General features: G+C 44.6%; 1 long non-coding RNA gene and 1 other non-coding gene across 2 annotated transcripts in view; one reads left to right on the forward strand and one right to left on the reverse strand.

Annotated features, from left to right (window-relative positions):
* LOC119649794 overlaps positions 1–13,299 on the forward strand; it is a 189,501-nt gene that overhangs the window by 141,012 nt on the left and 35,190 nt on the right. The window contains exon 2 of the long non-coding RNA XR_005249188.1: positions 11,381–11,416. This is a non-coding gene — a long non-coding RNA (uncharacterized LOC119649794). The remainder of the gene's footprint in view (positions 1–11,380; positions 11,417–13,299) is intronic.
* Positions 827–897, reverse strand: Trnag-ccc. Its single transcript has one exon. It is a non-coding gene; the product is annotated as a tRNA-Gly (tRNA).

Consider the following 13,299-nt stretch of genomic DNA (forward strand, 5'->3'; position numbering starts at 1 on the left):
ATATTCGTCCATCATTGGTTACATGACTTGCCTCTTACCTCTCCTTCCGATCCTGTCGTGTTTTCTTTGATGGTTGCATTTCCAGCCCTTTTTTCCCCTCCTCTAGTTTGTCAGAAGGATCCATTCTAGGACCTCTTTTATTTTTATTCTTTATTAACGACCTCCGCTCTGTCCTCACTTGTTCTTGCTTGTTATACGCCGATGACTCCAAGCCGTTTTCCTCTGTTTCGTCCCAAATGTATTGCGCCTCCCTGCAGCCAAATCTGGATATTTTGTTCCATTGGTCCACAGTTAATACGTTGGCTCTTAATGTCAGCAAATGCCACTCGATGTGTTACTCGCTGAAAACCTCTCCTACCCCTTTATACTACACTCTTGCCGGTTGCTCTATGTCCTATCTGAGTTCTACCCTCGATCTGGGCGTAATCTTCGATAATAAACTCCATTTTGACAGCACTACGTCGATATCAGCAACCGTGCTTCCAAAATGTCAGATCTCATATTGCGTTCCTGTACTGATTTCAAATCGGTCCAACCCTTCATAATGTTTTTTAACTCCCTCGTGAGAACTATGCTTGAATATTGTTCCGTGATTTGGTCCCCCTTCTGTAATTGGGATTGTCTTGCCCTAGAGAAGATACAGCGCAAATCCAGCCGCTCGCTCTTCTTCAAGATGAACCTCCGTAGTCAATCCATTCAGATGACACTGAAAAAGAACCGCAGTATCTTTGATGTCGATTTTATTAATCGTATATCTTTAATGCAATAAAAAAATAGAAGCTTAGATTTGTCGTGACATTTAATATTACTTAGGCAAAAACCAATCTGCACTGCCCGGGAATCGAACCCGGTTCTCAAGAATGGGAATCTTGAATGATACCATTACACCAGCAGTGCTCGACAGTGATTCGATCTATTTTTTTTATTTGCACTGATTTTGCTTCTTAATTATAAATTAAAGATTTCATTTTGTAAAATTTGAATAAAATATCTCAGATAACAGGTCGCCATTTATATTAAAAGTTTTGAAATTCCCTCAAAATAATTTCGACGAAAAGAGAAGCGAAATATGGCTACCATCTCAACAGATATTAAAGCGAATGTACTCCGATAGTATAAGATACTTAGATAATCGGAATCTATCTGCAACCACTGGGACTGCCGTGAAGGAAAAACAGATGCAAGAATTCTTTCAATTACTTTGCAGCATTTTCCACGAACACTTGCATCTTGACCAGGTTACTGACACCTCATCTCGTGATTAACTAATCGACGTGTTGGCTCGAAGTCTGTCAATTCAATTTCCAGAATGCAACATTGTTGCGAGCCAAGTCAGCACAACAAGATTTTACTATTCCCATGCTCTCCCTGCCTGACTGACTCCTCAGTTCGCCCCTTCACTGCTCTTTGAGGGTCTCCAAAAGGGCCTGATCTGCATTCAGACCGACTTGCATAATTATTGCCTTTTGTTAGAATGGTTCGCGGTTTTCCCTTTTTCCTGGTCATGAATGCTGGGTACTGTAGCATCTTGGGTTCTTCATTCTCTCAATTCACTACGTGCGTATTATTACCTATTATATGATGGTTGCTCGTAGGGAACCTTCTGGCCGTGTAATGTCTACCTGTTGGGTTGAAGTGTTTTTGTGCTGATGAGTGTTGACGCTCTGAATGTGCTTAGAGGGTAATGTGGGGTGGAAAGGACTCCTTGTTGGAATAGGAGCTCTATGGTCTCCAGCATCTTCAATTCAAGGGGTTAAAATTTTGCTTAACTATATCCTTGGCTCAATAGGTTACGGTGGGCGGGTCACTTAATCCGTATGGATGAGGATGATCCCACCCGGAAAGTCTATAAGGGCAATATCTATGGTAGGAAAAGAAGATGAGGCAGACCCTGCCTAAGATGGAGCGATGGTGTAGGTCAGGACGCCAGACAGCTTTTAGGGATATCGAATTGGTGGACCTCGGCGTAAAACCGGGATGTCTGGAGTTCCTTACTAAGGCAGGCCTAGACCGGATACCGGTTGTTGCGCCGTTGAAGATGATGATATCCTTGACTTGCTTTGTATGCTTGTGTCAATTTGGAGACACTCACTGACTACTCAGCCGATTTGAGAGGGTCGAAATTTAGTCCCAAACTAAACGCTTCCTCCCAATCTTCCCTACAATGTGGCTTTATCAAAGTGCTGAATCCAAAAATAGCGAAGATGCTCAAGACCAAAGACAGAAAGAGTGCAAAGGTTAAATAGAAACCATACAAAAGGTGCTTACTACAGGAATAACGCGAACGAAAAGGACCCACCTGTAGTCAAATGAGCCAGTGAAGACGACGAGTGTGACGTGGCCACGTAATCAAAGGAGATATGAGTTCCCCCATGAACAATCTGACGCGCGTTAATTCGTGCATTAACTGAAACGAAAACGAGAATCCTTTCGGCCGGGTCGTGCTAAATTAGGCACCACCAACAGTAATGGCATTCAGATTGGGACGAAGCCAAGCGGGATTTCCTCTTATATGAATGCCGGTAATTTAGCCCGCGTATCCTTGAGGATTACTACACGTTTAATTTGTTTGTTCTATGCCGGTCGGTTGTGTGTACACGACTAATGGAATTCAATGATACTTCATGGGAATGGTGGATGATAATAGAAATCTAATGTTGGAAAACCGAATGATATATGAAGGTACGTTGAGTTCTGGCAAATGGCACTTTGGATGGAAGTTTGGAATGAGCTGATTATGCGAAGTCTTGTGTTCGTCCTTTAAATTTCAGGCAATGGAATTTCTCTTACTTCTGGAAGTAATTTCTTTTGGAGGGTTTCGGTACGTCAAGTTGGAAGAAGTTTGAACCATTTACTGAAACTCAGAAGGGTCCTGAAGTTCCTCGCTTGCTTTATCGATTTGCCTGGAACTTGGGTTATTAAAATGACGCTCCAGCTTCGGTTGAAGTGGAAATACTTCAATGCAGTCTTCCGTTTCAACCAATTGAATTCAATACTCTATCGACTCCGTAGCTGCATAGTGTTGCTCCTTCTGATAGAATCACCCCAGGAGACAGTCCTGAGAACAGGTTCCAATTTCACTGCATCTCAACGTGGGACGCAAACGTATCATGCACCCATTCCTATTGCATCTGAACTATCTTCGCAGCTCAATGATTTCCAGGGAACTAAACTAAATACTTTCCAGTTTGGCTATCAACCATTATTGCTATTATTAGTCTTCTTTTTTTTTCTGGAATCAAAAGCGCAACCATATTGTTTGCCGGCATAACATACTATTCATTTCCTTGCTCTGCTTGCTTCGAGTCAATTATATAAATGTAACATGTGACCATGAATCGAACATGTTTGCGGAAGATTCAATTGCACATACCCCTACGTTGTGGACGGGGCTGTAGAGTGTACAACTAATTGAAATCGTTGGTAAATTGCAATAGATTGTGTCGCATTTCGGATATGGGGACATCAACCGTGCATTCTAGTTTAGGTCACGGTTACGTGAACATTATTCGCAAATGATACAGAAATGCACATTAGTCGTTTATTTGGCGAATATAAATCAAACCGGGACGAGTTTAAGTCAGTGCGTTTAAAATGACGATAGGTATGGGAAGCGGGTAGGAAACAGGATCAAGTTTTATTATTCAAAAGGAACTACATTACCAGGACCGCTTTTTCGCTGCACTGCTTTCTCTAATTTTAATAAAGTATCTTGTACTCCTCATGATAGGTATGTCAATCGCACCTACGCTCCCCCACGATTTCCCGAGACTCATGCACTCCTTCTCTACTGTTCTGCGCCAAGTGCCTTTGGGACGACCCACCCATCGACCGTCTTGGTAGAGTTGATTCCACAGCATGGCGTAGCCAGAACTGAAATTGTCGCTCCTGTTTTAGGTTTTACCTGTCCACTGCCATTTTCGCCTTCCTCAGTCCGATCACTCGTACGCCCGAGTGCCAGCCCTATGCACCGACCAAGTTCTTCGTTTGAGATAGTATCAGGCTAGCGTACTCCGACCATACGACGCAGACAGGTGTTGACGAAAGCTTGGGGCTTTTAAGTAACAGTGGAGTTCACTTTCCATGTGCTATACCCAGATAATAACAAAGAAAGTACACTAGTGCAGAACATTCTGAACTTGGTCTTGGTGTTGAGGTAACTGCATTTTCAAATTTTAGACAGGGCAGAGAAAGCGGATCCAGAGCTTATAATGAACTTACGAGATTGACTATCCTGCGTTCCCGAGATGACCTAAGGGAAGAGCCATCCCAAAACCTAAAAGAAATAGGCTAAGTGGACCGTGAAAGTCTGCCCGCAAATACTGAAGCTCTATCAAAGCACTCGGTTGACACGTCCCACTTTGCATGCCTTTGTGCTAACCAGGCTCCGGAATGTGTGGGGGGGGGGGTTCCTTTGAGTGCTTCAATCCCTCACATGCCATTACACAAAATTAACGTGTCTGCACCGATGTGTGCGTCTGTACCGCATCTGAAAATTATCAAATAAACAAGGGAATTCGCAACGGCCTAAGGAGTTAAAACAGAACGTGAACTAAACTTGGAAAATAAAAAAAACAACCCCTCGACTGCGCGCGTGGAGTCGTAAATATCCGGACGCGAGTACCACGATTGGGGGGTGAAAGATCCACGACGGATCACAGCCTCAATTATTAACTCCTCTGTCTCAGTTTTTCAATAAGGCGCGGCCCTTGAGGTTCCTTTCCTTCCTCGACAGCCACATGCCATTATTTGAGAGGATGTCCCTATATGTGTTTTGCGGGATCAAGGAAGAGGAGAATGGGAGAGGAAGAGGAGAAGAGGAGTCCGTCATCAAGTGGATGTGGAATTGGAGGGAGTTCTGAGAGCAAGAAGGCCTAGTTATACTTCATGAGCCCATATATTCTAAGTCACAAATGTGTTTTATTGCTAGTTGAACATCACCCTAAGCCCACAGGGATAGGTCTATTGCGAGGATGCCACCAAAATCATCATCATCATCATTAACGGCGCAACCACCGATATCCGGTCTAAGCCTGCCTTAATAAGGAACTCCAGACATCCCGGTTTTGCGCCGAGGTCCACCAATTCGATGTCCCTAAAAGCTCTCTGTATCCGGATAGCTTAGTGGTTAGAGCACTGGGTTGTCATGCGGAATGCCGCGGTTCAAATATCGCTGGTGGCAGTGGGATTTGTATCGTGGCTTGACTTCGGATACCAGTCGACTCAGCTGTGAATGAGTGCCTGAGTCAAATCAGGGTAATAATTTCGGGCGAGCGCAATGCTGATCACATTGTCTCCTACAATATACTGTAGTGTACCGTTACGGTCTTGAATGAAGTGCTCTAACACACTTCAAGGCCCTGATCCAATATGGATTGTTGTGCCAACGATTATTATTATTAAAAGCTCGCTGGCGTCCTGACCTACGCCATCGCTCCATCTTAGGCAGGGTCTGCCTCATCTTCTTTTTCTACCATAGATATTGCCCTTATAGACTTTCCGGGCTGGATCATCCTCATCCATACGGATTAAGTGACCCACCCACCGTAACCTATCGAGCCGGATTTTATCCACAACCGGACGGTCATGGTATCGCTCATAGATTTCGTCGTTATGTAGGCTACGGAATCGTCCATCCTCATGTAGGTGGCCAAAGATTCTTCGGAGGATTCTTCTCTCGAACGCTGCCAAGAGTTCGCAATTCTTCTTGCTAAGAACCCAAGTCTCCGAGGAATACATGAGGACTGACAAGATCATTGTCTTGTATAGTAAGAGCTTTGACCCTATGGTGAGACGTTTCGAGCGGAACAGTTTTTGTAAGCTGAAATAGGCTCTGTTGGCTGACAACAACCGTGCGCGGATTTCATCATCGTAGCTGTTATCGGTTGTTATTTTCGACCCTAGATAAGAGAAATTGTCAAAGTTGTATTCTCCTATCCTTATTCATCCCGTTTGACCAGTGCGGTTCGACGATGTTGATTGGTTGGTTTTCGGTGCTGACGTTGCTACCATGTACTTTGTCTTGCCTTCATTGATGTGCAGCCCAAGATCTCGCGCCGCCTGCTCGATCTGGATGAAGGCAGTTTATACGTCTCGGGTGGTTCTTCCCATGATGTCGATATCGTCAGCATAGGCCAGTAGTTGGGTGAACTTAAAGAGGATCGTACCTCTTGCATTTACATCAGCATCACGGATCACTTTCTCGAGGGCCAGGTTAAAGAGGACGCATGATAGAGTATAACGTTGTCGTAGACCGTTGTTGATGTCGAATGGTCTTGAAAGTGATACTGCTGCTTTTATCTGGCCTCGCACATTGGTCAGGGTCAGCCTAGTCAGTCTTATAAGTTTCGTCAGGATACCGAATTCTCTCATGGCCGTGTACAGTTTGATAGCCGCCTTCTTGTCGGATAGGATCGCAATATCCTGCTCCCTATAGTTCCTTTGGGGGTTCAAGTAGGCACACCTATCTTTTCGGTGTTTCTCCCACTGAAATGCAGAGCTTACTTATCAGTTCCAAGAAAACTATTTTTTTTAACCGATCATACCTGCGTATTATGTAGGAGGTGACCAGATACTCGTTGAAGCCATAGGTCACTGCCAGGCTGTTCCAGTAGGTCCCAATTGAAAGCAAGACTCCATCGTGTTTCAATTTCTTGCTTTTCTTTCAGTTTAAGGCAGCTTCCCACCGAATTGGTACCCTTGAACATTCTATATATGTAGAATGCCGTCGTGCCTCATTTCATTGCGTCACTAGTAGATCCCGCCCGTCCTCTAGAATAGCTTTTTGTCAAGTATAATTTTAAATTCATTCTTTCCTCTGGGTTACTCGTCTCACCAATGGAACGAATATTACGATTGTGTTCACGAGTGCCCTTCCTGGTGAATTCGAAGAGCACGGAGTTGCCTTGATCGCTATTAAGGAGGTCGTCCTTCGTTGTTTTAAAAATTTCCAAACTTTCGGCCACGCCTTACTTCCTTGTATTTCAACCGGCTTCACTAACCTTGAGTTCTCTCTAGAGGCTATTTAGGACGATGTGTTCCGGTTAGCTCAATGGGTAGAGCGTTTGGCTATTGTGCGAAAGATCACTGTTCAAATCTCACTAGTGACAGTGAGATTTATATAGCGGCTTGACGTCGGATACCAGTGGACTGAATGAGGACTGCACACATCCTACGGTCTTGAGGGACGTACTCTAGCACACTCCAAGGCCCTGATACAATTAGATTGTCGCGCTAACGATGATTATTATATGTTCCGATTTCGATTTCAAGACCGTCGTACCTTTTTCTCCGCCAACTCTGCTTCTTTCAGGTATTCTTCCTCTTTCTCTCCCGTTCCTTTTGGCTGCTCAATATATACTTTTCTGCCAACTGTACAAGAATTTTGATACCCCAGACTTGGTCATTTGATTAATTGGATCTTTGGTTGATCCTTGAAAGGTTTTCAGCGGGTTGTTCCTACTGTTGAAAACGATGTCCAAACCATATTTTCCTAGCTTCTGTTTGAACGAAAGGAAATGTCGTCCCCTTCTCTATCTGCGCTGTTAATTCGGAGTCAGCTTGTTGAGCGTCCTCTTTCCTCTGCTGATCATTCAGGTTTTCATTGAGTCTAGCGACCCCAAAAATATGCTTCGTCTCTTTTATTATTCCATGTCGTTATGATCGGATCGATTAACAAGCGTCGGAAAAATGCTAGAATGTCCAACTCAGTCGACGCGGCAGGACGGGAACCGGTCCTGTCGAGAAATGGGCAAGAGTTCTTGACGCATGGACGGCGTCACGACGTAAGTAAGTTAGCCCGAAAAAAACAAATACGTGTCTACACCCGAAATGTTGGCACCCTAACTGGAAAGATCGGGGAACTCGCAAGAGCCCTTCGGATACTTGGCTTTGGAATGATGATGTTGAAATGAAGATCCGTGAAAAGAAACTCCTCTACCACAAGTTGAAACAGGCGCAATCACTGTCAGTGGCAGTGACCTGCCCAGAGCGATTTAAATATGTCGGGTCAATGCTATCAGCCAATAGAGAATTGCGTTATGAAATTGCTTGACCCATTAACGCATCCTGGATGAACTGGCTTTCCACAACTGGTGTTCTTTGTGATCGACGTATCAACATCTAAAATTTAAACTGTACCGCAATGTCGTTCGTCCTGCTGCTCTCTATGCTTCTGAGTGTTGGCAGACTATAAAAGACAATGCACGATGTCTTGCGGTAATGGAGGTAAAGATGTTGGGCTTGTGGCGTGGCACGTTTCGATCAAATCCGAAGTGAGGATATCCGCGATCGATATGGGGCTGCACCGATCGTGGAAGAACTGCCAGAGAGGCGTCTCCGATGGTATGGTCACGTAATATGCGCCAACGAAAATTTACTTGCCAAGATTGATCTGAACATTGGAGTTGTAAGTGAGCGAAAGGGCGGCCAAAAGAAAGGTGGCTTGATACGCCGGACTGGAATTAAAAAGTCTCGAGAATGCATCCAGCCCAGGTATTTGATAGAACCAAATGGCGGAACCGATTACGACTAGCCGATCCCACTTGTGAACGAGACAAAAGCTGAAGGAAAAGAAGAAAACGTGTGCCTTTGTTTTTTGAAATCTTAACGATCATCCCCTTCTTCCGCTCTCTGTAAAAGGTCGCGAATCCCCAAGATTTCCCTATGTAGGCAGCAGATCTGCAGAAGCATCGATAAAAACTCCGCGGGGAGACCTTCAAGCCCAGTGGCTTTACTCAGTTTGAATGCATTGATGGCCGAAATGATTTCTCTTCTCATTGGAGGAACAGTGCGTATCCAGACAAAGGCTGAAGATAAAGAAGAGTGCATTGATAGCCGAAAGAATTTGTCTTCTGCTTGGAGGAACGGGTTGTATCCGTATGTTACGGTGTCTAACCATTTCATCCACAGCAGGAGGGACTTCACCGGATGTGATACCGCTAAGTACCATTGTGAAGTGATCTTTTCACCTCTTCAGTTGTTCATCATCGTGGATGATAAGTCGACCGTTGACGTCCTTGACTTATCATTGCGTTCTGTGGCATCTTCTGCTCCCCTGACCAGCGCAATAGGATATTCTTTCTTGTCACGGCATATATTTCGCTGAACTTCTCGGGATTGCGCTCAGTATCGAAGTTTGAGCGCATCACTCCCGGCATCACTTGCAGCGGGAAGTAGAGCCTTCATACCCTTCCGTTTATCTATCCGCTTCTACGATCCCGTACTCAGCTAGATCTTATGATGCCCCTTCGGGACTTGACCGACGATCAGTTTAACAACCGAGGAAAGAGCATTTTAGATGGCGGCCCAGTGTTCATCTATATTCTCAGGCTAGTTACTCAGTATATCTGCTGATCGATCAGCGACGTAGCTCTCCCATTGTGGTGCGACAGTTGGATCATTCAAACGATCCATATTAGGGGGTCGCACCTTCCAAACCCTGCGGGAAGTGGCGGACGCACCACGCAAGCGAACGTAAGCGATCGTCAAATGATGATACTTTTCGAAGCCGGTGTCGGGGCTTCCCTTGTTATGATATCCAGGATGCAGCTACTAAATCTACTGCTGATCATGAAGTGGTCGATCTACGACGTTAGTCAATTGAAACCCGCCTGACCTTAAGGCGGAGTCTATGTTCGACCGTGTTTCTCCATCACATATCCGAGCAAGGTGTTGTCAGATAACGCCTTATTATTCAGATCACCCATCAAGATCACAATGTCACCGTTATAAAGCCTCCCCTGAACTTCGTTTAATTGCTCGTAGAAAGCATCCTTCTCTATATCCTTCCGTTTTCGTTTCAGTTGGTGCATAGCATTGTACAAATATGATGCTCTTTAGCCTGGACCGGAGTCTTGCAGTTAGAAGTCTGTCAGAAACCGGCTCGTAGGTCAAAAAAGCGCGCCTTGTGGTAGCCATCAGAGGGGAGGAGTTCTCTCCAGAGTCCCACCACCTGACTTCACTTAGGCCCAGAATATTCAGCTTGTATCGCTGGAATTTCTGCTGAAGTTGGACAAAGCGAGCATTCTGAGGACCCGCGCTACCGTTGTCGAGAAACTTGCGCACATTCAATCATAGTCGGTTTTTGATAGCCAAAGGTCGTTTCCGTGAGGTCAGCCCCTATCCGCAATAAAATTTCAAAATTTGCAGGTTGCTTGCCCGCAGGTTTCTATCCCTCTTAGTCGCCCTTTACGACAAGCAGAGAAGACTATGAGTGTGCCCTAAGTCACAGAGCAAGCACTAGACGGTTTTATATTACTTACTTAAAACCACCTAAAACTGGCTTACAATTTAACCCACATAATGATTTAAGATTTGGCGTGAATGCCTGACATTTTCCCAAGGCTGGTTAAGTAAGTGATCCACGTAGGGGCTCCCTAACAAATAATGGGCCTTATGAGGGCTTTGGAAAGAGTGAGCTTTGTTCTACCACCAAGACCAACTCTTTTGCGAAGTCGCCTCTTATGACAACGGCAGGCAAGACTTTAAGTGTATTCTTAAACTTCAACTCACAGGGCGTATACTGGAAATGTCAGGGTAGGAACGATGTCGCTAACTGCCAAACAACCCATGTGTTTAATGTACTGGTGCGTCGATGGCGCTTAGATAGTTTTCTTGTGTGTGTTTTCTCATCCTATGTAATAAGCCATAAGCAGCTGTGCACACCAATGCACTGTATCACATACACGGCACTAATATCCGACCTTGTGTGCAAAATTTTTCTTCCTTGATTACCGTCGACGTTGAAAATGTGCAATAATTTTTCTTCACCTTAAAATTTCGAAGAATGCGTTGGAGAAAGAAGGATCCAATTCGACTTAGAAATATTACTTTCGCTAATACTGCCGCAGCTGGGAATACTTCTAAAATTGAAGAATATAGCAAACTGGTCTATAAAAGGACGAACAAGCCATTATGCAGGTATAGCTAGACTAAAATATGTCAGAAATGCAGGACGAGATACGACTGACATTTGGTGAGCATGTCACTTGCCGCGGCAACCAGTGAAGAACTGCCGGGAGTTTGCACCAGGATGTGTAGCACCACCACGTAGAGGGTGAAGGATGAGGTTAACTATAATCTCACACAGTTCGTCCTCCTTGCCCTTCCTTGCCTATGGGAATAAATTAGATATTCCATCTAACTGTGCCTGCTGTGGTGGTGTCTCCGGGACATTTCTTTTTTATGTGAAAGAAAGGTTTTGAAGAGGACATTAGGTAGGGTGACAGTCTCCGAAAATATAGTCGGGGAAACGATTGTATCTCATATTTAAAGTTGCGCATTCAAAAGGATGCTATTCATCTAGATTTTCCTACCAGGTTTTATACCAATACCAAAATAAGGAGAACTATAGATTGATTGCACTTAATTCGAATTTCAGATTTGCTACATATGAGGCGCAGGATCTACAAGTTTGGTAAGTCTATGATCGTTCTTCTGGATATTTCGAAAGCCTTAAATAAGTCCGGTAACTAATTTCTCCAGCCAAATTGGATGGAGCTAATGTGTTGCTTCTAGCAGTGTAAATCTTTTTGTATTGAAAGAAATCATATAGGTATTCCTCAAGGCGCTGGTCTTTTTGCGAATCTTTTCCTTTCTCCTCGACTGCAATTAATAGACCGGGACAATATTGCCAATTTTTCAACCTTAGATAAACATTCTGAAGTCTGGAAAAAACTTTGCAGTTGTGATATTTAGATATACTAATTACTATCCTGAAAACGATTTATGCAAGGTTAGGGTACATTCATATTAGGGGACTACATCCTAAAAGGACTATTGTGCTCTCGGGTGTAGGCGCGGAAAAAACTTCTTGTCGAGAATGCCTCAGATTTCCTTAATCGTTAGCAACCGATAACTGTCTGCGAACGGCCAGAATTGCTGGTGTCACTCCTAATATTTGGTTTGCACGAACCGCCTATTCGGTTCTAGCAATGGTTGACTTCCGCGCTAAGGACTATGTCTGCGGTCGTTGCTCGTACAATGGCCCTATTGCCTGTTCTTGCAGCAACGAGGTGCTCTGTCAGAACTGTGCTTTCCGAGGGCTTCCGGCCAGACATATACTCAGGTCGATGTTGTACTCTATCTTGGCCGTAAATGTAGTTAGGGTTAATGCATACCACTAAGTGCCATATCGCTCGGACTGCTACAGTTGAATTGTGCTAGAGCAACTGCCGTGATTGATGATCTCGGTCAGCACATGTGCGAACATAGAATTGGCCCCGTGATTCTGCAAGAACACTGGGTAGTCAATGGCTGCGTCAGTAGCTTGCCTGCTGATATCCGAGTGTTCACTGCTAGGGGGTCAAGGTCGTCGTTTTCATAAATGATACGGTCTTCCCGGTGTGGCACAGTAAGATTGTCTAGCACACATCTTGCCATCGTGCTAACCCAAGGGAGAAAGAGAAGTGCTGTTGAAGCACGTTTTATTTTGCTTGAATGTCCTGTCAAGTTCCATTTGAGAACCCCCGGGGCGTCAGTGGTATTGATCTTATATGTGGGAATTTCCCAGTAAAGATATTTGTCGAGCCATAGATATTGTTGGAAGGGTCTGATGTCAATAATTACACTCCTATTAGGGTGGTACTGGTCAATAGGGGTTTGAATTGGAATGTTGACCCCAAACTTATACCGAGTCGTTGGTCGCTTGGTTTTAACTGGGTAGAATATGTTTGTCTGATGGGGAAGCTAGCCGGTGGTTTATCTATCTTTGAGTTTGTGCTTTTGCCAGTGGATGAGGAGGTTGAGTTGTTGAATGACTGGATGTGTTCCGTGAACGATTTGATGCTGAGGAACCCCGAGCGAAGACAAGTTTGCAGACACCATATGTGACGACTTGAGTGCAACTCTGTATGAAATCCACAGTTGGTGCCTCCGCAACGGACACCCGGTGAACGCTAGGAAAACTAGTCAAGTTATGTCCACCAGGGACGTTAGGTACGGTAGTTACACCTTAGCAGGGGAGGAAATCCAGCTGAAACACACAGTCAAATATTAAGGAGTGCATCTCGTCTCCAAGCACTATATCCAGGAACAATATCAGAAATCCTCCAGATTGCTCTGGTGCTGTATGGTTGCGCTAGGTAAGATCTGGGGACTTTCACCGCAACGCATTCATTGGGTATATACATCCATAATAAAGCCCATATTGATGTATGTATTCATGGTCGGGTGGCCGAGACTGAACTTTAACAGTAGGAAGCAGCTAACGTAGACCCAGGGGCTTGGTAGCTTAAGTATTGCTGGAACAATGACACAAACGCTTGGTTGCCTAAGTATTACTGAAGCAATGAGTACTAC

Source organism: Hermetia illucens, chromosome 2 (assembly GCF_905115235.1).
Source record: "Hermetia illucens chromosome 2, iHerIll2.2.curated.20191125, whole genome shotgun sequence".
NCBI classification, from domain to species: Eukaryota; Metazoa; Arthropoda; class Insecta; order Diptera; family Stratiomyidae; genus Hermetia; species Hermetia illucens.